The following is a 26422-nucleotide window of genomic DNA, read 5'->3' as shown; positions in this document are numbered from 1 at the left end:
AAAGGTTCAATATCACTCATTAATATTAGATACTTCCAACATTGATCAGGAAATGTGATCCTCTAAAACTGTCTCAAAGAGGGTGCTGTCATTTGGATAATTACATGTGACCCCAATATATGCCAAGATGTATGTAGAAGTAAACTAATTCTTACTGCTGTTCAAATATTTATAAGCTTTCCAGCTGAGTAGTGCTAATTAAAGCTTTATACACTTACAAAGAAAATTTAAAATAATGCTTTTAGCTTGGCTTTTATAAAATCTTTATTTCTTTTCCTGAAGATGTCATAGAGCAGCACAGCTGCAGTGGCATTGTGGGCAGGTCTGAAGAGAATAGCTCCTGGTATTCTTTCCACTATTCTTTCCACTGCATTCAGATTTCCTATGGCTGGCATTTGTTTTGCTGGCATTGATAGACTAATTCAGAACTGAGGGGTTCAAATTGAATTTGAATGTTTCCTAAGGCCTTTAAGAGTAGTTACAGAGCAATGGCCTGAACACCAATAGCTACTGTTCCACTGTCTGCCGGCTAACTACAACACATTTTTTTGGCAACAAAGATATTTCATGTTCTGTTTCTCCTCCCACACTCCCAGAGTAGTAGTTTCAACTTAATGTGACTATTACTTGGTAACATTAATTTTAACATGAGGTTAGAGTTAATAACATTAAGGAATAAAAAAGATGACCTGGAAGTTAACTTGCAGGGAAAAAAATCTGGTTCAGGCTTACCTAAAGCTTCTGGTAAGAGAGAGGGGGCTTCTAAAGCCCTTTGCATTTATTGAAGGCAGGGCTGGGTTTACACCCAAAGCTGCAGAAAGCTAAAGGAAGCCACCAGAGGGCCAATAAAATACTGTCAGGTCCCTGGTAGCCCAGATCAGTTTCTTCACCCAGATCAACACTTGTGCCAGTGCAAGGGGAGGATGGCACGAGGTAAGAATAAGGAACCAATGATTATTTCTTTTGGTGCCAATGCATTTCCAACTTAAACTTGGTGTGAAAAGACAAGGTAGTTGTCTTTGGTGTAAAGGAAATTCTGCTTGAAGATTAAGTGGAAAAGAAAGAAATTACATTTTCCGCCATTCTACCTAATGTACCAGTAATTCCTCTGTTTGGAAGTGTATTATTCTGATTTCTGGGAACAAAGTATGTGCTTTTGGAAAACTTGTTTCTACCAGAGCCACAGAGATTTCCTCTGAGTAAGAGGGACAGAGCATTTAACACGTGTGTGTGCATCTGTGCATGCTACACAACTGCTCTGCAGCTTGATAGTCAGTTGGGCTCTTCTGGGGAATAGGTGGGGTGATACTTCCATCTAAAGGGAAAATACACACCCTGAAACTGGTGGTTCCAAATGTTTATCACTGACTAAAATAAAATATCTCCCTGTAGTTACTATTTGATAAGTAGAGTGCTGCAACAGGTGCTCTCTCTGTAGTAGTCTTGTGCTTCAGGCAGCAGTTCTTTATAGGAAGGTGCCTTAGGTGCTAAATTCTCTCTTATATTCTTAGTGAGCATGCTGGATGCTTATTTTTCTGTAATAAAGATGAGTGAGGGAATGCCATCACAAGTTATTTCTTGAATTCTTTAGTAGACCTTTGTGCTGTGAATGGCTGCTAGAAAAGTACAAATTGCTGCTCCTTCACAAAGAACACACTTCCTTCTCAATTAATCTTCCCTCATTCTCAACCTCTAAATGAGGATTTCACCTTTTTGTGTGTGTTTTTAAGGATTACAAGTTAAAATTATCTTGCATATTTCTTCCTTTGTTTTCATTGTGTTAAAACCTACAACTACTTGGAGGAGCAGGTTATATGAAAGATTGGTACCTATAAAATCTGTTAAGTCTTAGTGTGTTTTATTCAAGTATAATTGTGCTTTTTTTTATCTCAGCTGAATTCTAAATGGGTGTCACTGGTTTTCAAAAGCTTTATTTCAATGCATAGCTCTTTTTTACATATATAATACCTAATTTTTATAGAGTTATTTAACTTGTAATAGTCACACATTGATATGAGACAAATTAATCAAAGCATTTATCATTTGGGTAATCACATTAATATAACTGCATAAAGTAACATAATCTTCCTTCAATAATACTGTAAAATGATACATCTTATTATCACATTTACTGTGAAGTTTATACTGTGTTTGACATTTCCCAATGGTCACACAGTTCAGAGCACGGATCGTGTGGCCCCAGGCACTCACCAGTGTCCACCATATTTGAAGATAGCAAAAAGTGCTGTCAAGGGTGGTCTGGATCTCTTCCTTTTAAATGTTTTTTATCCTTCTTCATTTTGATCTTTCCCCCCCACCTTTTCTGTTTCCTGTCTTCTGTAATTATTTGTTTCTTCCCTCGTTGCTTAGGGAGAACACCTCAGCCTGTCCTGAAGTGAAGACTCAAAGAAAAAGCGAATGAATGGGAATATTCCGGAAAAATTACAGAGGGGTTAAGTACACAGAACACTTTCCAGCCTCCATCTGCAGAGAAGCTCAGAGACTTCTGGATCTAGACACAGTGCTTGAGTATTTAATAACTCTCAGTTTTATTTTCTGTGAAGTTGTTCAGGGTCCCCTAGAGCTCCTGCAAGTTTTTGGCACCCACTGCACCTTTTGGCATGTTGTTCCTCAGGTCTCCTCTCTGCTAGGTGAAGAAAACTTTAATTTGTTTCCAGTGCAGCTCCTAATAGCTTAATTTGATCCCCCACAGGTTTTGTTTTGGAAGAGGCAATGAATACTTGGTCTCTATCCAACTTCTCCATACAACTCATGATTTTGTAGATCTCTGTCATACCCCTTTTTAGTCATCCCTTTTTCAGATTAGAGAAAAATACGTCTTGGACAAGTTCAAGAAAAAAACAAAACAACCATTTTTAAGGCCTTCAGGAAACACTATTGCTTAGGCACCCTCTGTTGTGTAGAACAATGGGCACCATTCTGCTTTGTTCCATGATCAGTAGATGGTGGAGCTCTCTAATTTCATATTTGTTATGCCTTTATCATCACTAGCAAGGGATTTACTTGCAAGGTAGCAATCCTTATCATGATGGGTTTGCTGTGGTCTGCCAGGTTGTTCTGCAGGCAAAAAGAACCACCCAAATAAATTACAGCACCAAGCATAGCTAAGAGGTGCTTTCTTTTTCCCTATCTATTATCTTACTGAAACAGCTTTAGCAGTAAACAACTAACAGAAACACTTCTCAATGTCTTTTTAAAAAGGACTGCCAATCACAATGAAAGTTAGGTAATCCTATCTCCGATCAGACAACCTCAATAATAATCAAAAGAATTCTACTATCAGTGCACTACTTGGAAAAATCCAGCAGTCAAATTAAATAAGAAATTATTCCTTTTGAGTACTTGAGTATAGATTAGATAACATTAAGGGGAAAATACCATGACTCCAGCTTCTTTTGTAATAAAGAAAATTTGCTTTCTTTACTTAATTTTATCGCAGAATTATAGAGTGGATGAGATTGGGTGGGATCTCTAGAAATGACCTGGTCCAGTGCCCATGATCAGGTGTGGTCTCCAGAGAGGCTGTGGAAGCTTCATCCTTGGAGATATTCAAAACCTGATGGAACAGGGTCCTGGGCAACCTGTTGTAGTGATCACCTTCACATAAATAAGTATTTTCTTATATCTAGCTGGAGTTTGCTGCATTTTTAGATGCTCTTATCCTGTCTAGATACCACTGAGAGTGGCAGTTTTCTTTACTGAAGGTCACATTGAAGTGAAGAAGGCATCAAGTACTTTGCTCTTTTCTGTGTCTTCTGTCATTAGTTCTCTGTCCTGCTCAGAAGTGGTCTCACAATTTCCCTAGACTTCCTCTTGCTGCTGATCTACTTGTAGAAACCCATCTTTTTACACCTCACGTTTTTCAATAATGCATCTGCAGATAAGTTTCAGTTTAAATGTAACAGATGAGCTTAGATAGATTTAGCTAATTCCAAAACTTCTTGCAAATTAGTCTGATTGAGTTTTACAGATGCTACATGTTACTTGTTTTCCTGAGGAAAAACAAGTCTTTATTACTCAGTTTGCTGGAGCTTATGTAAAACAGGTATCTGACTAGAATTAGCTTGTAAACAATATATACTTTGCTAATTATATTTAATTGATTTCTGAGTAAAGATAAAAATATATTTGGTCTAGCATTCTAAAAGCTCTGGGTTAGAAAATTTCTTTGCCTCACAAATTCCTCAGACATCTACTACAGCACTGAAAATCACTATTGACCACAATATAGATCTACAGACTGTGTATTTCACAGTTAAAATACATCAAATATATCAGAAATCTTCATGATTTTCCTCTGTGACTACTTCTTCATTGTGATGTACTCACTGCACACTTCCCCATTGAGTCACTTTCTTGGATCATCAAACAATCTGTAATCTGCATTTTACAGAACAGTTTTCAAAAATAATAACCTACTCCCAAATGCAAATCAAATGAACAATGATAAATTGAGCCCACATTCAATTAAAAGTTTAGGCAAATGCTCAAACATTTTACCCCTGAATGTGAACTGAAAATTAACCTTGTATGGGATTAAAATGCTGAACTGGGAAGGCAGGTCACGTGAGCTCCCAGAAATCAAACGTGACACTTGCAGTTATTGACTCATTCACTGTCCTCTTTTATGGCAATATTAAGGAAGATTAGATTGGGGATGTATTGAGCTTGCATGGCCTGGTTTTGGTAGTGGAGGGCTACAGGGGTGCCTTCTGCAAGGAGCTGCCAGAAGCCTCTACCATAGTTCCTGGTGGCTCCAAAGATGGAATGCTGCTGGCCAAGGCTGGGCCAGCTGGAAGTGGTGGTAATGCTTATGTGATAACACATTGTAGAAGAAAGAAAAAAAAGGTGTTGCACAGTTGTAATCGCCAGAGAAGAGTGGGGTGAGCATATGTGGGAGGAACAACTCTGCAAACACCAAGGTGAGTGAAGAGGCAGGAGGTTTTCCTTGCAGCCAGGCTGGGATTCCTTGCAGCCCGTAGTGAAGGCCATGGTGAGGCAGCTGTGCCCTGCAGCCCATGGGGATGCAGAGATCCACCTGCAGCCTGGGGAGGAGCTGTGGATGCCTGAGAGGAGGCTGTGACCCTGTGGAGGCCCATGGAGAGAGGAGCCCATGCTGGAGCAGCCTGGAGGGATGCACCCCGTGCGGAGTGACCCACACTGCAGCAGTTTGGAGAGGACTGCTGCCTGTGGGAAGCAGCACTTGGCAGGGAGCTGCTGCTCAGGAGATGGACTCACACTGGAGAAGTTTATAGAGAACTGTCCCCTGTGGGAGGGACCCCACAGTGTGGCAGGGGAACATCTGGAGTGGACATGGTGCAACACGTGAAAGTAGAAGAAAGTGAAATTTTGGAGACACACCTGCTTTAGAAAAGACTTGTAATTCTGTTGTCTCACACTGCCAGCACACTTTACACAGGGCAAGCAGCATGTGGGGAAAGCAGATACTTAAAGCCAAGGCTGTTAAATTGCAGTGAGGTGATGTCTTCCATTCTTAATCGTTGAAATTCATTCAGTGTGTCCTGGATATGAGAAGAAAAGAGATTATGCACCATTTCTTTCAAAGCAATCTTTATTTTTGTGTATTTCTAAATATCACCCATATTAGCAATAACTGACGTAAAACGTCACTCAGTTCTCTACTTTTATTCTTAATATATAGGATTTAAACAAATTGTTATGCTGCTGAGCTGTATTTGCAACATTTGTTAAGACTGACATCCCATACATAAAACATTTAAAAATGCAGCTTATCTGCTTTTGAGATGGCACAAATATGTTCACATATTATGCGAGCTGAAGCAGTCTGGGCTGTTAGATTAAGGAAAAGCAGGTTATAATTGATTGCTGGAAACAGCATAATCATTGAGAAAATATACTCTGTGTGTATTGATGTTTAAAAAGGATTAATGGCCCATTCACTGTTTAGAAGACACTTCAATAAGTATTTAAAGATTCTGCTTTATTAGCACTAGGAATTTAGTAATAACAGAGATCAGAACTCCAGTGATATGCATGAAATCTCATATTTAATGATATTTAATATTTACCAGATTTTGCAGAAAACAAAAAGTTAAATAAGATATAGTTGTGTAGTAAACATCTTCCATTTGTTACTATTCATAATTTTGCACCTGTGCTTCTCTATTTTATTTTATTTTTTCTTAAACTGTTCTCATTCAAGGAGGCTGCTCTTTTCCCAGGCACGATGCATTTCCTTACATGGGCACCACAGAGATTTCACCAAGTCAATGTGTTTCTAGAACTTACAAACCTGGAACCAAAACACTTTTCTCAATAAGTAAATAAATCTGATTACCCTTTCCAAGTATAGTATCTGACAGAATAACTGAGACAAAATTTCAGTGAAAATAAAAGTTCACTGAAATTCTCAAAAAATTATTGTCTCATTTAGTGTGCCATGGGCATCACAATCACTTGAACTTTTTTTTTTTTTTTTTGGAGTGTTTGCCTGATTGTGTTTCACATTAGCCTGACCTAATTTACCCACATCTGAAAGGCCATGACAGGTTTCATTCCCTGTAAGTCAGCACAGCCCCCACAGACAGCCTGGGGATATATACAGATCCAGTGAATGTAGCTACAGCCTTGTTTTATTATTGCTGCAATTTGACCTATAAGAAGGAACCTTGCTTCCATTTTTATCCTGCCAAAGCTGTTTCTTAAGCCAAGGAACCCAAATTCTGATTTTTCCTAAGAAAACAAACAAACTCCAACAAAACACACACACAGTTTCCCACCCCTCTCCACACACCAAAATACGGTCCCTGGCTACTGATATAAATCTTGTTAATTCCCCTCAGCTAGTGCACCTCACTGTTACTTCCTGTTTGGAGCTATCCTTGATCTACTTTTTCTTCCTGATGAAAACTCTCATAATCACTTTTCTATAAGGGGAGAGTCTCATAAATCTTTGAATAAATAAAATTTTAGCATTCCCATTAATATTTCTTCAGATTCTGGAGCACGGGTCTGGTGTTCAGGTAGTTCTCATTTTGGTTTTCTCTTTCAGGGTGTTACTTTTTCAACTGAAACTTGACATCACTTCTGAAATGGCATTTGTGACCACAGATAGTATTCCATCATCATTGAAGGTAATGGGCACTTTTGCCTGCAGCTTCTGCCCTTTTTGGGACTAAAAACCTTTTCAGACTTCTCTCTGGTCCTGCTCAGATGCAGGAATATATCAGGAGAATCCAGCAAGACTGACATCAGACCAGTTTTGATGGTTTTATACGCTTTACTTATATTAAACTAGCATGTAAAAAAATTCAAACATTTTAAACCTGTAGCTGTCATTGCTGAATCATTGCAGTATTTCATTTGGATAGCATGATGTGGAACTGCCTAAAGAGGGTGATGGCCAATTAAGGATCCGAAGATAGGCAGAGGCAGACCTTATATGAAGCTGGATAATACATACAAAAAAGTCTGGCTGAGTTATATCAGTAAATGAGTACTTTGGCAAGGATTGCTTCATCAAGCAGAGCTGTGCTAACAAAAGCACTTTATTATCAGACTTGTTGTGTCTATGCTGGAAGGACAGTGGAGAACTAATAAAAATTAAATTCACTGATGTTTCTAATTTAGAACTATTTTTAGACTGGGTTAAATTGATTTTTCACTAAATAACTACTGCTAGGATTTCTATTTTCTGGTTTTTCATTTCCTTCTAGCCGTGATTTGCACTGTGATGACCTTCTTAAACTAGGTTTTAAATCATCTCTATCAAACCAAGATCAAACTATTTAATCCTGATATTATAATATTAATATGCTTCGTTTTTTTCAGCTAGGCAGCCTTGTTCAAAAATGCACATCATTTATATTCAGGTAAGTCTTTATTTGCATGAAGAAGTTCAAGTGCAGCAGCTTTTCTATTTTCCCTGGAATATTTTTCATGTTTGAAACATGTAACCATTCTAGATCACCTTTTCCATAGCTTGTGTAAGTCTATCAAAATCAAATTTGCTCTGGGCAATAAACCAGCCTAAAGCTGAAATACTGGCTGTGACCCTTTGGAAAGATGTAAAGAATTTATCAACAAAAGTGTTATGCCCCTTTGGCAGCGTCTCAATTAATTATCCTTGTGCCACTGTAGGTCTGGCAGGTATATTGTCACCAAATGGCCAGGGTGAACTAAAATACATTCTGTTATTCCATCTTTCACACAAAAGCTATTTTAAAGCTAAGCAGATGCTGTTATTATAGAAATGGGAAAAAAGCAGAAATTGAAACCACAAGAAAATTGTAGCTGATCTTGTGATAGTTTAAGGTGAATATTACCTGCTGCATCTGGCTTAGTGTTGGGGGACTAATAGAGAGTTGTTCTGTCAGCTCCACTTGAACTAACCTCATTACTTTGGGATTCTTCCCTGAGGCTATTTCTACCCCATTTTGTACAACTAGAGCAACACGATGAGACTGAAGTTTTGCAGACTTGAGTCTATAACATAAAATACTAATTTATTTTATTTATTTATTTTTTAAGGAGTAGTTGATTTCCCTTGTACAGGAAACTTGTTAAATTGTCCAATATGATTGCCAGAAGGGGCAATTTATTATTAAGGTTTGAGGAGTCATATTCTAGGTGGACTTTTTGTGGATTTGCATCTGTTATGATTAAATAATATTTTTTGGCAACATTTCATATTGCTTAATTTTTAGGGTGATGTTACATAGTGGAAAGTATCAGCAAGAAAGATGAGTGTCAAAGCCAGAAATCATCATGAAAACTGTTCTGCTGCCTTACAGAGGTAGTCTGTAATAATAACATTTTTAAAAACTGGAATATATATTCCATACACAGAAAGCTGTTAATATTTCACAAACCACAGAAGTGCTTCATGATGAACATAGCATTTTTCTTGTTGTTTACAGTGCTAATTGCCAAGCCAAAAAAGTTAACCTCGTTTTCAAATACAACGGAAGCAAGGCCCAAAGAACTAAATTATTTAATAAATAAACTGGTTTCAGATGGATTGTTATTAATAAACCTGTTTACTACCCCACATGCAAAGCATCAGCACAAAATAAATTCAGCCTAAAATATGTACAAGTCTCCAGCAGAAAAAAATTAACAATAAAAAGCTATTGGAGAACAGCCTATGATTCTCTTGTTCACAGACAAGACTGTCTCTGGTATAGCTCATTTCCAATAAAAACATTCAAATGCAACTGGTTTTAGGCATAAAATAAGATTTTATTTCAAAAATGTACTACTAAAATAATTGCATCTGGAAGCAAATATTTGGTAAGCATTTCTTACATACAAGTCATCTCTAGTTTAGCACTTGAAATTGAACTCATTTAATAAGTGCCCTCTTCACAAATCAAGTCTATGAGGTATTGATTGGATACTAAAAATGAGCAGAACCAAAACTAATGACCACTTCACAAAAGGTGACTGTATTCAAATATTGTGGGGCAACTCTAGCTGTATGTGGCGAATTTCCATTTCCACCTGATTCTTAGTTTAAGAACCTGGACTGATTCATCAGTCTTGGAGGGACTTTTCAGGTTCCTGCTTTATCAGCAGCAAGATACAAGACATCGATAGTACATGCTGCTATATATAACAGCAGCTTAATGCTATCTCATTTTTCCAATAATAACAATACAGTTGACCACAGTAATGATAGCACATTGTAAGACTTTATTGAAAATTGCAATTTTTAGCAATCACTTGAGAGAACACTTACTGTAAGAAACAGTCCTTAAGACTCAGGACTTAAAAAATGAGCTCTCATTAGCTCTACCCATTTCTGTGCTCAAATGTATTTCACTGCCCAGTTCTGCAGTGAACAGCTACCAGAGAGAGGGACAGATAATGAGAGATGCTTGTGGCTCAGCGAATTACTAGCAAGTCCATCTGTAGTAAGGTGTGTGGCTGGGGGAGGGAGAACAGTTTCTGTGAAGTGACAGCTGTTCACTGCATTAATTTCTGGGTTCTGGGGACAAATGCCAGGCAATGTATCCCACTGATGGTCCTGCTCCCCCTGAGCAAAGGACACGGCTGCTGGACTTTGCTGCTGTGTCATGTGCAGACCTGAGATCTCCAGCAACTTCTGGTGACAAGTCATTTGGGAACACATGGTCTCGACACCTGTGGTGGCCAGGGCTGGCAGCCAAATTGCAAAGGTGGGCAGCTGCACTTTGAAGTGCATGGATTTATTCTTCAGCACCTTCTCTGGGGAAGCTGCCCTCCAGAGACCTGTTTGGATTGTATCCCATTATAGCCGTTCATAAGAGCTGTGAGTGAATCTGAGACATCATCTGATCTCTCTTGTTCCTGCCTGCTGTGTCCAAGGCACTGCTTTGGGTCACCCCAGATGCCACCACAGCCTGCCTTGAGCCTCCTGGAAGCTGCTTTCCAGGTGGGCATTAAATGCTCCAGTTCCAAAGGTTCCGTTAGCAGTGAGCGTGTGGGACTGCTGCCTATCCGTGCTACCTTCAACTATCTGTGGATGCAATTTGAGTGCCAGTAAAAAATACTGGCACTTCAGACAATTTTTCAAATTTATTAAGAGAAGTAATGTGCAACACAGTTTGTCACTGTGTTGGAGGGACTAAACCTTCTTCCTGATAAATTATACAATTATGCTTTGAAATGCATTTACTTGTTTTGAAACATTATTTCTCTGTGGTTTTAAAAAAATGATTTTTGCTCCTGAAAATAAGCAACTTATAACAAGGTTCATTTTGTTATAAAACTGTTCTGTTTCTATCCAAACAGAATGTATCTGAGACACATAAGAGATTAAATTCTAATGAGAACACCACAGACCGCTTCTTGAAAGGGGTTTCAGGAAGGGATTGCTAAAAGAAGAAAAGAAAGAGTAAATTCATTTTCCAGCTTATGAAAAAAGGCAGCATAGTAGAACTGAGCTGTAGCCACCTACATGAATAACCATAAATTAAGTAGCTGGAAACAGTGTGATGCTGGTGTTTTAGCCAGCTAGCTATCCCTTAGACTGCTATGCATGAGCAGGCAGAAAGTCTTCATTTTCCCTGGAATAGCTTATTTGGAGAATTTGCTATCTCTCAGCCTTAACTGTACTACTTCTTGTACATAAGTGGATTTACAACAAAGAGGATATCAGGACCTTTGTCAAGCTTGTAGGTAACCCACAGAAGAGGACACACAGTGCAAACTCCTCTGTGTTACAGGAAATGACCTGGAAGCAGGACAGCATCGCAGAGCCATGGGGATAAGGCTGCTGGATCACAGAGCTCCTCCGAGCAGAGTGGCCAGTGACCAGCACCAGAGTCCTGCCCAGCTCCCAGCAGGAGGGAACACGATGTTTTATACTCCCTGCTCTCGCTGACACGGTGAGCACCTGCGTTTGGATTCAGGGTTGCAAAGAACATTGTGTATCCGCAGGAAATAATTCGCTCGTGGTCAAAATAAAAGGAGGCTTTCATGGGCAGTTTGATAGGAACAGAACAGAGCTCATAATACAATTCTTGACCGACTTGAGGGGGAATAAAAACAAACCTGCCTCCTGTCAAGAAATACTTGTGGGCGCTGATTTCGGCACATTAGGAAAAGCTATTACCATACTAATAACAAAAGCTACTGTAACAAGGCAAAAAATAGTTAATGGTGATGAGGACTATATATATATGTATGTATATAAACGGAAGTCAGAATGAAAATATAAAAATTGTGATGTAAATATCCTACTTTTATTGTATATCACGTAGTATGTCTATTTACTATTTACAAAGCAATAAATTCCAATTATGGGGAGGACATTTAAATTAACATAATTCAGGACCAGTATTATTATATGTAATATAAAATTATTTTTAATCTTATCTCCTTTCAAACCTGTGCTCCCAAATTTTGAATGAACTTTTGCCAAGTGATATAACATAATTACACTGAATACAATACACACAAACTGCTATGATACCCAGGTGTTTAAACGTAAAGCAGTTATTTTTACAACATTTCTGTTCTGCTTTCACACCAAACAAATAATTTAATTGAGAAGAAAGTAGTGAAGTGGATATGGTGTATGTTACATCAAGATGGAAAAAAAAAGAAAAGGAAAATGTAAATATGCTTGTGCCATGCTGGAAGCATTGCAAGAAAAGGAGCAGGAGCATGTGTTGTATTTACAGGGGATAAAAATACACTGTGCTAGTAATAGAAAGATGAGCAATAAACAACACAAAATGTTAGGCGAAGCAAACAAAATGCAAGAGAAGACAAAAGGGTAAGGTAAAATTAGAAAGAAAAATTACCTGGCAAGTAACCATGCCATTGATTGCTTCAGCAGACACCCTCCACCCCAGCTCTTTCTTTGGTGTTGGACTCTATACCGTATAAAGATACAATTCTTTGCCTAAAAGCCACGCTGTCCAGCAGAGGTCTGAGGCTACAGCAGGATCAATGTAGTGCAAGAAAGGTACAGAGTGTGGGGATACACTCACTCCCCCTATGTATTGTGGTACACCAGTCAACTGAACTGAAATTCCTTGGACTATTCCTTTAAAGCTCAATTCTAGATGAAAATGTAAAAAGGGTGGTGGTAAACTTCAACAAATCCAACCAAGGCTGGGACAATTTGCCTGGAGAGGCTGTGAATCCACTACCCCAGGAGGTGTTCAGCACCTCACCTGTCAAATCTCTGAGCACCCTGGTGCAACCTTGCTTTGGACTAACATCTTCTGTGGGCCTTTGAGCCACAGTGCATCCATGATTCCTTCATTTTGTACATGCTGGGGTTCTGTTTGTATCACACACAGAATCTCACTAATGCTCACTAGCACCTGTACTCTCATAATCAAAATGGGCCTTGGTGTTTGCTTCCAGTCTCTGCACCAAAAGTTGTGTAGGAATGGATGGATTTAACAACAAAATCAGAAATTGTGAGAATAGCAAGCCATTAATAGATGGCATCATTTGGAGGGAATAAAGCTAAACCAAACAAAATAAGCAAGCAAAGGAGAGAGATGGGAAAGCAGACTTGAAAAATTAATTCAGTTATTTCTTGTTTTATATGAAATAAACATATATTTGTAGTGGTATAATTCCACTGATTTTCATTGATGCATGTTATCTGTTGAAACAAAAATAGTAAGAGGTATAACATCTATAGTCAAAATAGCCTCACTTTTAATCAACTGTTTTGTACCAGCTTTACACTGTATGTAATTTTAAAATTTTGAGTTATTTTTCCAATTCTTACATCGTTTATCTATTCTATCTGCTCATTCTTCCAACTCTCAACCACCTCTTAGCTTTTTTTTTTCGCTGTCTGAAGACAAAGTTGTTATAAAAGACAAAACATAAAATAGCAGAATAATGACAGTGGATGTCCCCTCTGGTGAGCTCTAGATTTCCTCAGTGGAGAATGTATGACATTCTTTCATTTCTGACACTTGAAAGCTTTCTTTAATAATGTATTTCAGCCTAATTTAACAATCAGCACATCAGATGCCTTTTAAAGGTACTCCCATCTTTTATTGGTTTTAGCAACCAATTACTTCCCAGGCCAACCAGCCCCAGTTGAGCTCTACAGGGGCACAGCATGTTGGAATAAATCACTCGCCTTCTGCCCTTTGCAGTCTTAAAATAAAAATCCAAGCATAGGCATAGATGTGTGCTGTGATGAGGGAAGAGCCAAAACAAGAGAATGCATGTTTGCCTCTTCTTATGGTCACCTGGCTTGAACATTTATAATGCCAGGATGTTGTTTTTCTGGAAAGAAGAGCAGCTATTATTTAAGGAATATTATAACCAGGGAATATTTTTATTACTACTGCAGATTAACATTATGCTTTCCTCTGCTAGATGTGATCCCATTTAATTATGTTCTGTCCTTGCAGAGACACTTGATGATAAGAAGGTTGTACACAGCCTGCTGAGGTCGAGTTCCCAGCAGTCAGAGTACGTCAGTGGTGCTGGTGAAGTCAATGGAATTGCTTTTATGTACTTTATGTTTGAGCACATGGTTAAACCCTGCTCTTTTTTTTTTTTTTTTTAACTCTGTTATTCTCTATTGAGGTCACATTGACTTTCATTCTTTCACGGTTGTGCTTTCAGTCTCTATTTCTTACTGAGGACATTGTAGGCTGAACAGGAATTCCGCTTTTTCAAGTGGCATACTGAAGAGTAATTTCCTACTTAAAGTTTTCTTCTCTATCAAGTACTTTGTGGAATACATCTCAGTTCATTCGGATACATCTTAGTTCATTTGGACACAGAATGACTGAGATTTAAAGTCACTTCTGTTTCCAGCAGCCACTGGCAGAGGTCTCAAAAGGTTTGTGCAAGCACCACCATGAACACCTGCAAACACCTGAACTGTGGCAAACTCCCAGTCTGGAATTCCACTCCACTCTGCATTGAGTCATCTCTGAGTTAGGAGACTTTTCTTTTCTTCATCTTTTTCTCTCTGAGACAGGAATAGTTCCAGGAGCAGAAGACAGTTGCAGTCTGGATCAACTGCTGACTTTTTCAGCTTGTATTTTTATCTCTTCCATATGATACTGATCCTGGAGAGGAGCCTAAGTTGAAAATTCCTGCCTTTTTTCCCTGGGTCTTCTGCTGCACATAAAAAATCAGGTCTGTGGAGTTATTGTGGAAACTGAAAAGCTCTTTCTCTTTTGCCTTTCTCCCTTGCCTCCTTTGCCTATGGATGTAGTGAACAGCTGCACTCACTGCAGAACTCAGGTACAACATGGTAACCACATGCAGCAATTATAACATGCATCAGTGCCACATGGTGTACATAATCACACCTGGTATTTTGGAACTGTAATTAAGGCTAGGGAAAATGCTCCATTCATTTACATCACTAGACTGAACTGTGTTAAAATACCAGTATATTGGAACAATGTTTTCCATAGTAGTTGATTTAAAATAGGTCTGACTTCAAAGGATCTACAAAATTCTCTTCTAAAAGTTTGTAATGCTGCAACAAATCAAGAGTGAGACAAGTTGTCCTAGGGTGATGTTATGGTGTTTCTATCTCCAATCGTGTGTCCTGATTATGTTTGGTATTATGTCCTGTGCTTCCAGGACTGAGTCTGAGAGTGAAGCTTTGTTTTGTCTTGTTATCAGCCGGCTCACCTCCCCCATGGTCTATGTTTAGGAGAGGTTTTAGCTCGGCTTGCTTGCTTGCTTGCTTGCTTGCTTGCCTGCTTGCTTGCCTGCTTGCTCGCTTCTGCCTTTTTCTTTCCTTCGCTTTGCCCTTGCTTTCTGCTTATTAGTTAGTTCAGCTAGGCAGTCCAACTTTTTCCCTGGACTGTTTTCTCTTCCACCCCGTCCCCTCCCTCTCCTGGATACCATCTGAACGGACGGGGACCTGGGAACCCCAAGAAACACCGGGAGGCTACACTTTGTCACCTGCAGCAGTCATCCCCAGCGCCAGAGACTGATAACTGAGCGACCACTCGCCAGAGAGACTGAGTTTGTCATCCCTTCAGAACGGTGAAAGAGTTTTTTTGTCAGCTGGTGTTGTCTTTTTTCCCTGTGCTGGGGAGTGTCTTGCTTGTTAAATAAACAGGTTTTTTTCTCCCACTCTTCTCCGAGGAAATTCTTCCCGAACCCGGTGGGGTGGGGGGGGGGAGGAGTCGTGGGGTTTGCTGTCTGGGGGCTCCTTCTGGAGGTTTTCCCCCAAATTTGCCCAAAACCAGGACAAATAAATTGGCGCCCAACGTGGGGCTCGAGAAAGTGGGAAAAAAACCCTGTTCTAATAATAATAATTTGGTTCAAATTCTTTTGTGTTGGTATAGAGCAGTTATTGGCTATGTTGTTGGAATTCATGTCTTTTGGGGTGGAGGCCTGCATGGGATTTTGGTCCCTAGGGTTTTTTGAAGTCTTAATACCTTTGTGGTCCCTGGGTTTATTTGCTTATCCAGAAATAGCTCCGGTATTGTCCCTAATGCGTAGTTTCTGTAGCAGAGGGGCATTGACCAAAATATCCATCGGGCTGGGCTTGGTTTTAATGGCCTGCAGGAGATTTATAAAGGTGCTGGAATCTGTTCCAGGAATGTATGGTTCTTGGTTGTGGTTGTGCACTCAGTTTGTTAGAGGAGAAGCAGGGGATGAGGCTTTTCAGCCTTTGTTCTCCTTCTTCTCCTCTGAATTTGTTACATCCTTATTAGAGAATGTTCAGTTCCCCCTGAGTGTTAAAGAGACCATCTTTCTGGTGTTTAATATAGTAAGCTTTCTCTATACAGTCTGCAGTTTCTCTAGAATGAGAGCTGAGATTTCTAGAGGGGCTGAAACCCTTGACCCCAGAGTAGAGCCAGGCGTGAGGAATCCTGAATGGTGTGGGAAATGGGAGGATATGGGCCAAATCTTAAAGGAATTTTCTGACCCTACATCCTGGGATTTTCCATGTGAACAAATTCAGAACCCAGCTGAGGTAGCAAAGTACCTGAAAGAGAAGTGCCATGGTAATTCTAAGGAGAAGAAGATCATTGCAGTGAGCTGGGCCCTGGCATATGCTTACCGTACCCTGCTAGATACTGTAGGGCAGCAGACAGAGGAAGGGGGACAGGCAGATAAATCAGCCACTATCCCAGTCACTCAGGCTGCAGCCAACACCCCAGGCTCGAGGCCAACAACTACACCAGACAGTGAGCCTAAGCCAGCAGCTAAACCTGTCAGTAAGCCTCAACCAATGGCTGTTGCTACCAGCACGAGAAGTGGAAAGTGCACAGACAAGACTGATCGACCAGTGGATGATGATGATGATGATGCAGGAGAAGGACCCTCGACGCCTCCTGACATAAAACCAGGAGTCAAAGCAACTGGTAAAAGATCAGAGGCCAATATTGAGTCTTTTTCCCTAAAGGACCTCCGTGGCCTAAGAAAGGATTACACCCGACGACCTGATGAGTCTATAATTAGTTGGTTGGTCCGTCTTTGGGATGCTGCAGGCGAGGCTACAATTCTGGATGGCACTGAAGCCAGGCATTTGGGATCCCTGTCACATGATCCTGTCATCGACCAAGGAATGATGAGAGGGCCTAACCCTCACAGCCTCTGGGCACGGGTCCTGGACAGTGTAGCACAAAGATACCTGTGTGCAGATGATCTTTATATGCAGCAGACCCACTGGAAGACGATAGAACAAGGGATCCAACGCCTGAGAGAAATGGCAGTGGCAGAGATTATCTTCTCAGATGACATAACAACTAGGAATCCGGACTTGGTACCATGTACATCTGTGATGTGGCGAAAACTTGTACGACTTGGGCCCCATGAATATGCTTCTGCTTTGGCAATAATGAAGCGGGACGAGAGGGATGAGACCGTGCTTGATATGGCAAAGAAGCTCCGAGCATATGCAGATGCTGTGCATGGCCCAACACATGCCAGAATTGCAGCTGTGGAAACACGTCTGCAGAAATTAGAAGACAAGATAGAGGAGAATCATAAAAGACTCAGGGAGGAGATTAAAGAGGACCTTCTCCAAATCTCAGCAGTACAAATTAGAGGCCCTGGTATCCAACGCAGACGTTCCCCTGATGGGGAGAGGAGGTACACCCCACGAGCTGAGCTGTGGTTCTTCCTACGTGATTGCGGAGAAAACATGAGGAGATGGGATGGAAAATCTACTGCTGCTCTGGCACAACGGGTGCGTGAATTGAAGGAAGGCAAGACCCAAAGAGGAAGTTCCACCAAAAGGAGAGCAGCTCCAGTTGCCCGTAGCCAAGCTGCCAAGTATGATGATGATGATATATCTGATCCCCTTGAAGGAACCTCTAAGACATATGCCCAAGGAAAGAAGGATAAACAGGCTTAGAGGGGCCCTGCCTCTAGCCAGGGAGAGGCGAGGGAAAATCGTGTCTTCTGGACTGTGTGGATTCGTTGGCCTGGCACATCGGAACCACAAAAGTATAAAGCTTTGGTTGATACTGGTGCCCAATGCACATTAGTCCCATCAAGATATGTGGGGGCAGAATCTGTTTCTATTGCTGGTGTGACAGGTGGATCACAGGACTTTACCTTGGTGGAAGCTGATGTGAGCTTGACTGGACATGAATGGAAAAAACATCCTATTGTGACTGGCCCAGAGGCCCCATGCATTTTGGGCATAGATTACCTCCGAAGGGGGTATTTTAAAGATCCAAAAGGATTCAGGTGGGCATTTGGGATAGCAACTGTGGTGACAGAGGGCATCCAGCAATTGAACACCTTGTCTGGACTGTCTGAGAATCCAAGTACTGTAGGACTTCTGAAAGGAGAAGAGCAAAAGGTACCAATTGCCACTTCCATAGTGCATCGCCGACAATACAGAACAACTCGAGATGCCGTGGTTCCCATCCATAAAATGATCCGTGAGCTGGAGAGCCAAGGGGTGGTCAGCAAAACCCACTCACCCTTCAACAGCCCCATCTGGCCTGTACGTAAATCTGAAGGAGAATGGAGACTGACCGTAGACTATCGTGCACTGAATGAGGTGACTCCACCACTGAGCGCTGCCGTGCCGGACATGCTGGAACTGCAGTACGAGCTGGAGTCCAAGGCAGCAAAGTGGTACGCCACTATCGATATCGCCAATGCATTTTTCTCCATTCCTCTGGCAGCAGAGTGCAGGCCTCAGTTCGCTTTCACATGGAGGGGAGTGCAGTACACCTGGAATCGACTGCCCCAGGGGTGGAAGCACAGTCCTACTATCTGCCATGGACTGATCCAGACTACACTAGAAAAAGGTGAGGCTCCAGAACATTTACAATATATTGATGATATCATTGTGTGGGGGAACACAGCAGCAGAAGTGTTCAAGAAAGGAGAGAGAATCATCCAAATCCTCCTGGAAGCCGGCTTCGCCATCAAGAAGAGTAAAGTTAAGGGACCTGCTCGAGAGATCCAGTTCCTGGGAGTGAAGTGGCAAGATGGACGGCGTCAGATTCCTACTGATGTCATCAACAAAATCACAGCTATGTCCCCACCAACCAACAAGAAGGAGACACAAGCTTTCTTAGGCGCCATAGGTTTTTGGAGGATGCACATTCCTGAGTACAGTCAGATTGTGAGCCCTCTTTACCTGGTCACCCGCAAGAAGAACGATTTCCATTGGGGCCCTGAGCAGCAACAAGCTTTTGCCCAGATAAAGCAGGAAATTGCTCATGCAGTAGCCCTTGGCCCAGTCAGGACGGGACCAGATGTGAAGAACGTGCTCTACTCTGCAGCCGGGAACCATGGTCTGTCCTGGAGCCTGTGGCAGAAGGTGCCTGGTGAGACTCGAGGCCGACCATTAGGATTTTGGAGTCGGAGCTACAGAGGGTCTGAAGCTAACTACACCCCAACAGAGAAGGAGATCTTGGCTGCCTACGAAGGGGTCCAAGCAGCCTCAGAGGTGGTTGGCACAGAAGCACAACTCCTCCTGGCACCCCGACTGCCAGTGCTGGGGTGGATGTTCAGAGGAAAGGTTCCCTCAACCCACCATGCCACCAGTGCTACATGGAGCAAGTGGATTGCCCTCATTACACAGCGCACCCGGATTGGAAAACTGAATCGCCCTGGGATTTTGGAAGTAATTACAAATTGGCCTGAAGGTGAAAGTTTTGGTGTCACAGATGAGGAACAAGAACCAGTGACACGGGCTGAAGAAGCTCCACCATATAACCAACTGCCAGCAGAGGAAACACGCTATGCTCTATTCACCGACGGTTCCTGTCGCATTGTGGGGATGAATCGGAGGTGGAAAGCAGCCGTATGGAGCCCCACGCGACGGGTAGCAGAGGCCACTGAAGGAGAGGGTGGATCCAGTCAACTTGCTGAACTCAAAGCGGTTCAACTGGCCTTAGACATTGCTGAAAGAGAGAAGTGGCCAAAGCTTTACCTTTATACCGATTCATGGATGGTAGCCAATGCTCTGTGGGGATGGTTGGAGAGATGGAAAGAGGCTAACTGGCAGCGTAGAGGAAAACCAATTTGGGCTGCCGAAGAGTGGAAAGATATCGCTACCCGGTTAGAGAAATTACCTGTGAAGGTTCGCCATGTAGATGCCCATGTTCCCAGAAGTAGGGCTAATGAAGAGCAGAAAAACAATCAGCAGGTAGATCAGGCTGCAAAGATAGGGGTGTCGAAGATAGACCTTGATTGGGAACACAAGGGAGAGTTGTTCCTGGCTCGATGGGCCCATGATGCCTCAGGTCATCAGGGCAGAGATGCCACATATAAGTGGGCACGAGACCGAGGGGTGGATCTAACCATGGACAGTATTTCTCAAGTTATCCATGACTGTGAGACATGCGCTGCCATCAAGCAAGCCAAGCGGGTGAAGCCCCTCTGGTATGGGGGGCGGTGGTCCAAGTACAAGTATGGAGAGGCCTGGCAGATTGACTACATCACACTGCCTCAAACCCGCCAGGGCAAGCGCTATGTACTGACCATGGTGGAAGCCACCACTGGATGGTTGGAGACCTACCCTGTGTCTCACGCTACAGCCCGTAACACCATCCTGGGCCTGGAAAAGCAGGTCCTTTGGAGGCATGGCACCCCTGAGAGGATTGAGTCAGACAATGGGACTCATTTCAAGAATAGCCTTATCAACACTTGGGCTAGGGAACATGGCATTGAGTGGGTGTACCATATCCCCTACCATGCACCAGCTGCAGGGAAGGTGGAAAGGTACAATGGACTGTTAAAAACCACCTTGAGAGCATTGGGTGGGGGATCATTCAAAAACTGGGAGCAGCATTTAGCAAAGGCCACTTGGTTAGTTAACACCCGGGGTTCCACCAACCGAGCGGGCCCTGCCCAGTCTAAGTCCCTGAATATAGTAGATGGAGACAAAGTCCCAGTGGCACATATCAGAGGTTTGTTAGGGAAGGCAGTTTGGATCAATTCTGCCCCGAGTACAGACAAACCCATTCGTGGGATTGTCTTTGCTCAAGGACCAGGTTGTACATGGTGGGTAATGCAGAGAGATGGAACAACACGATGTGTGCCTCAGGGAGATCTGATTGTGGGGTGAGGCAGCATGAGACAGAAGGAAATGTGTCCGAATAAGTGAAAGATGGAAATTTCTACTTGCTGAAGTTTTTACATGCTGTTTAGTATGTTCACGATATGGAGATAAGGGGTGGAATGTCCTAGGGTGATGTTATGGTGTTTCTATCTCCAATCGTGTGTCCTGATTATGTTTGGTATTATGTCCTGTGCTTCCAGGACTGAGTCTGAGAGTGAAGCTTTGTTTTGTCTTGTTATCAGCCGGCTCACCTCCCCCATGGTCTATGTTTAGGAGAGGTTTTAGCTCGGCTTGCTTGCTTGCTTGCTTGCTTGCTTGCCTGCTTGCTTGCCTGCTTGCTCGCTTCTGCCTTTTTCTTTCCTTCGCTTTGCCCTTGCTTTCTGCTTATTAGTTAGTTCAGCTAGGCAGTCCAACTTTTTCCCTGGACTGTTTTCTCTTCCACCCCGTCCCCTCCCTCTCCTGGATACCATCTGAACGGACGGGGACCTGGGAACCCCAAGAAACACCGGGAGGCTACACTTTGTCACCTGCAGCAGTCATCCCCAGCGCCAGAGACTGATAACTGAGCGACCACTCGCCAGAGAGACTGAGTTTGTCATCCCTTCAGAACGGTGAAAGAGTTTTTTTGTCAGCTGGTGTTGTCTTTTTTCCCTGTGCTGGGGAGTGTCTTGCTTGTTAAATAAACAGGTTTTTTTCTCCCACTCTTCTCCGAGGAAATTCTTCCCGAACCCGGTGGGGTGGGGGGGGGAGGAGTCGTGGGGTTTGCTGTCTGGGGGCTCCTTCTGGAGGTTTTCCCCCAAATTTGCCCAAAACCAGGACACAAGTGTATATCAAAATATTAAAAAATTAGCCTTGTCATAAGTGTCAATTATGTGTATATATTATTTTATTTGAATAATTATCTCAAATTATGTGTTTAATATATTATTTATTTACCATTAAAAATGACGATATCTAGATACAACTAAAACCTTAGTGGTTAAGCTGAAACACTGTGCACTTGATTACTTATGAAACAACAGAATCATGCAATCATATCAACAGACATATCAAAAGTACAGAAACATTTGTCTTCTCTTTCTTTGAACAGTTTAGCTATCACATGATTTGATGGAGCAAAAAGATAGTTCGTTGACAAAGTGGATGAAAATCATAAAGCTGTGAGTAACAGGAGTGTATTGCCTTTCATCTTCATCTCCACTCACCCACTTGGACAAATGGGGCTTGTAGTTGCTTGTTTCCTCTTTAGCACATTTGCCCAAGGCAACAAACCAAAGAAATTCCAGGTAACAGTTTATCAAATGCTTGCAGGCAGTTAACTCCCACTCTTCTGTCACTCAGCATCATTTTAAAAAGGGAACCTTGACCCAGGTGTGCCATGAGCTTGGAAGTTCAGTAGGTGGGATGCAGCTGTCACATGAAAGATGGATGATGTGCATTTTATGTTTTCAATGCATGTTAGTGTATCTCAGAGTGGGTGTGCTAATAAAAGGTGACATCTCACCAGCGATATTGCAGGAGCCTTGGGAAAAGGACTCAGAACAGTTGCAGCATGTGATAGGAATGGACAGGAGGAGAGACTTCATGCTTAATGTACAGGGGCTGTAAGTTTGCATTCGAATTTCCAGCACTGGAAACGTGCGTGGCACAGGGTTTATCAAAATCAGCAGGACCGTGTATAATGCACAGCTTGCTACAAGGGTTGAGAAGAAAATTTATTGATGGCTGCAATAAATTCTTATTACATATAAATAATTTATAAACACATTTCAGATTATTATATTGCTCTGTTATTGGTGTAATAAATCAATTTTGTTTAATAGGTACAGACATTATACATTTTAAAAGGTACTCTCACATACATGATGAACTAATTTTATCTTAACGTGTGAAACTGTCCTCAATGTTCTGTTGCTTTCTTCTTTAATGAGGCAGAAATTGAGGAAATAATCTGAATATAGATCTGCATTTTAAATTTTTATCAATAAAATTGATATTTAAATTATGAAATTTGAATTATTTAAGATACCTTAATTTCATATTTACCTTTTTCACTGTATTCAAGGAAAAAACGAATAAACAGTGTAAAAAAACAAGGAAAGAACTGGTTTCCACTGTAAACAATGAAAAAAGCTGCTTATTGCCATTTTCATACAAATTGTCCTCTTGTTAAACTTTGCCTTTTCTCACAAAACTGCCCAGTTTTGCTACCCACGGTTCAATGCCCACAAACACAGGCCCTGCACCACATTGTGGTCATGAAGGTGGCACCAGTTTGCCCCTCCCTCTTTGACACAGACCTTTTCAAATGTTTTTAAGACCATCAAGACTTGGAACAGCCAACTTCCATTCCCATCCTCTCTATTCCTCCAGAACCTGATATTTTGATTTTTTTTTTCTTTAAAATCTGCATCTCCTGGTGTGCCACAGCTCCCACACCACACCTGACCCCCAGTGCTCTTCCAGTGGCCCCAAAGTGTCTCCTGCAGGCCCCTGGATCAGCTCAGCTTTGCAGGATGTGCTGTGCCACTGCCTTCATTTTGGCCAGCATGGTTGATGGCAGTGGAAATGCTGCACGTAGGGGCCTTAATGCTGGTTTGGTTGGATGACCCAGCAGTTTGGATCGGGGCTCTAGCTCTCCTTTGGTACATTTATTCACACTTCTATAGCATAGTATTCACTCTCATATTAATTTACATTTCCTATTATATCTCTAATGGGAACTCTCTAACCAGTCATTACTTTATCCATATGTTAAATGTTCATTTTGCAGCTATTAGTATTCTGCCTAGGCTATATATCTCTTAAATACTAATTTTGGACATTGCCCAGTTTTCCTGTCTTCCTCAGCAGAATGTCACCATTCTGAACCTATTCACTAGCCCTTGGATGGACTAAACACACACAGATCATTAGACCAACACCAATTTTCTGTTGGTGCCATTTTCGTGCTCATTTTTTCAACAGAGTGTTTTTAAGCCCTTCTGACCATTGCTTTAGCCCTCTATGTATACAGCTTGCTACAGTGTTCTCAGAAAATAATCCCTCAGTTTGCAGTATGATGTTTTCATCCAAATACTGAAATGTTACTATTTAGGTGAATTTTCCCACCATGTATCATAATGTTGATTATTTCTCTGCCTTCTGGCCTCCAGAATCAACAAGTGTAACAAGACAGGTCGTGCTCATATCAGTCAGTGGCACAATTTCTTACTTCTTCAGTGGGATCAACTGTATCACCAGCACCTGAACAAAAAAAAAGGTAAAATGCAGTAGGAATTTTCTCACTGGAATTGTAACATTTAGGCGCTTTTATTTTTAAGTTGAAGACCAGTTTTATTTCTGTCTTTTACCTTGTCTTTCATTTTGGTGCTGGTGTAAACATCAGGCTTAATTTTTTTCCCCTTTTATTTATGTATCTACTTGCTTTAGATATTTTCCAAAATTATGGCTACTGTAGATGCTTTTACAAATGAAACTGCAGAATGTATGCAGATGGTGTCTACAGGAAGAGAGCTAGGTTTTCTCTTTCTCCCTTTTTGGTCCAATAAACATTGATTTATAAAATGTGGAACAGATCCCACAGGACACTAGAATATTCAGTAGCTTGGTAAATATTCAATGATCTAGGATAGGCGTTTAAATATTTGCTCCACATAATGGATGGAAAAAGAAGAAAAGAAAAATTTACCTGTTGGTTTCTCTCTCATTTTTGTTATCAAGATGAGAAAATCGTGCTTGGGCTACCAAGGCACATCACCTGGACAAAGTGAAGAAATCAGGTAAAGATAACAATAACCCTTCAGGAGTGGTCTAATATGAATGTTCAAATATGCTTTGTAGAGAGGAATCAGTCTGATTTATTAAAAGGTAAACTGGGTTCTTCCCTGCATCACTGAGTGGGATAAGATTAACGATTTTACTGTAAGGAACTGTACCAAGATTAATGGTTAGAGCAGAGATGCTAATGTTTGTGTTTAGCAAAAACTACGAGGAAAGAAGTGAAATGTTGCTACTGAAATGTTGCTAAGTTGTACTTCACCTTTCCTTGGTACCCGTGAAGCACAAGAGCGTATCACAAGAGAAAAGCCAGTCCTCGGCCAGGGGCTGCACACAAGGCATTCTCTGTATGGTTTAGCTGGGATTCCATTTTCCATATGAACAGATGTAGACGCTGTCTTTGACTGCAGTCAGACACCTCTGTACCCCTGTGAAGTGTTCTGCCCTGGTGAAGCTGTGTCAGAGGATAAGCACAGTGAGGCTGTGACGTGCCTTTTGTCACACGGGCCCCTCATCACTCCTGCTCCAAGTCAAGCACCTGCTGTGCTCCAGGGCTACATCCATTCACCCGCATGGGGAAGGGCTTTCCCTCCGCAGGGGCACAAGTGGAGCTAAAAGCATCTGTACAGCTGCAGGGAAGCTTTTATATTTATTTATTTAGTCCATGGAAGTTGGTGTGAAGGAGAAAATGACTCTTGGTACAGAGAAGGCTGAATGGCACGGGACCAAGGGGCCTCCCTTGATCTTTGGAGCCAGGTGGGACCTTGGCCTTTGCCGCAGCCAGTGGTGATTTTCACAATAGGCAGGAGTAGGGGCTGGGGGCGTGGTGTAGGGATCACAGGAGCCACAGAATCTCAGAATCAATTAGGTTGGAAAAGACCTCCGAGATCATCCAGTTCAACCTTTGAGTGAACACCAGATTGTTAACTACAATATGACACCGAGTGACATGTCCAGTCTTTTCCTAAACACCTCCAGGGGTGGTAAGTCCACCACCTCTCTGGGAAGCCCATTCTGATGTCTAATCACCCTTTCTTCAAAGAAATTCCTCCTAATGTCCAACCTGAACCTCCCTGGCCCAGCTAAAGATGATGTGCTCTTGTCCTGATGCTGATTACATGGGACCACATGGCTGCAGCCTCCTTTCAGGGAGTTCTGGAGAGTGACAAGGCCACCTCTGAGCTTCCTTTTCTCCACGCTCAACACGCCCAGCTGCCTCAGCCTCTCCCACAGGACTTGCGCTCCAGACTCTACGCCAGCTCTCCTGCCCTTCTCTGGACACACGAGCGGAGCCCCGCTCCCGGAAAGCTCAGCGCGGCATCTGCAGCTCCAGCAGCTGTTTTTAACCCGGCCGGGGCAGTTTCCCGCGTCCCTCGCGGTGCCATGAGGGAGGGGAACCAGGCTCGGGCTCGGGCCCGGGCCCCGGCGCCGTCGCTCGGCAACAGCCCCGCCGCCCCGGGCACAGCCCGGTACCGCCGCAACCCGGAAGCAGAGGGGCGGAGGAGGCGGGCGGGGGGCGGTGGCGGGGCGGGACGGGACAGCGGTGCCCGCCCGTTCCCTCCTTCCCTCCCGCCCCGCGGGGGCTCCGGGCGCCAGCGCCGCGCCGAGCACGCAGTGTCGCACCCAAGCACCCGCCGCGCCGTGTCCCCGCACAAC

General features: G+C 42.3%; 1 long non-coding RNA gene across 2 annotated transcripts; it reads left to right on the top strand.

Moving 5' to 3' along the window:
• The first annotated feature begins 252 nt into the window (after nucleotides 1–252).
• LOC148224127 (uncharacterized) lies at nucleotides 253–14989 on the top strand. 2 transcript variants are annotated; one of them, XR_015802044.1, is made up of 5 exons: nucleotides 253–2529; nucleotides 7055–7136; nucleotides 7834–7874; nucleotides 11211–11372; nucleotides 13881–14989. It is a non-coding gene; the product is annotated as an uncharacterized LOC148224127 (long non-coding RNA). The 2 variants fall into 2 exon arrangements; XR_015802043.1 differs by having other exon boundaries at nucleotides 253–7136.
• The last annotated feature ends 11433 nt before the right edge of the window (nucleotides 14990–26422 follow it).

The sequence above is a fragment of the Sturnus vulgaris genome, chromosome 3 (assembly GCF_052056855.1).
Source record: "Sturnus vulgaris isolate bStuVul1 chromosome 3, bStuVul1.hap1, whole genome shotgun sequence".
NCBI lineage: Eukaryota > Metazoa > Chordata > Aves > Passeriformes > Sturnidae > Sturnus > Sturnus vulgaris.
The sequence above is the reverse complement of the archived record's forward strand: the minus strand, read 5'-3'. Positions and strand labels throughout refer to the sequence as shown.